The 294-nt window shown below is 41.5% G+C and overlaps 1 protein-coding gene across 2 annotated transcripts in view; it reads right to left on the bottom strand.

The window, feature by feature from the left end:
- Positions 1-294, bottom strand: part of LOC109235373 — a 21146-nt gene that overhangs the window by 9434 nt on the left and 11418 nt on the right. The window lies entirely within an intron of this gene.

The raw sequence follows: 294 nt of genomic DNA, 5'->3' as shown, positions 1-294 counted from the left end.
AGAGATCCCCGAGTGGCAGTGGTACACGGTTCAAAATTCAGTTAATAATCGGCCTGCCCTTCTACACTTATATACCAGACTTCCGTTTGCGGCGGGGTACCAACCCCTGACGAGCACGTAACTAGCTATATTGACTGTCAAAACCACAGATTTTTCTCCATGTTCTTTACATCTAAATTATAACTGGCCATGTTTATTCAGACTAGCTGCAATTCTTTTTCTCATGATTGTGTGCTGATACAGAATGGAATTTGATTGTAGGTTCGAACTCTTAAATTTTTTCCTGCGCATGCT

This window comes from Nicotiana attenuata, chromosome 12 (assembly GCF_001879085.1).
Source record: "Nicotiana attenuata strain UT chromosome 12, NIATTr2, whole genome shotgun sequence".
Taxonomy (NCBI): domain Eukaryota; kingdom Viridiplantae; phylum Streptophyta; class Magnoliopsida; order Solanales; family Solanaceae; genus Nicotiana; species Nicotiana attenuata.
This window is presented reverse-complemented; position numbering and strand designations above follow the sequence as displayed.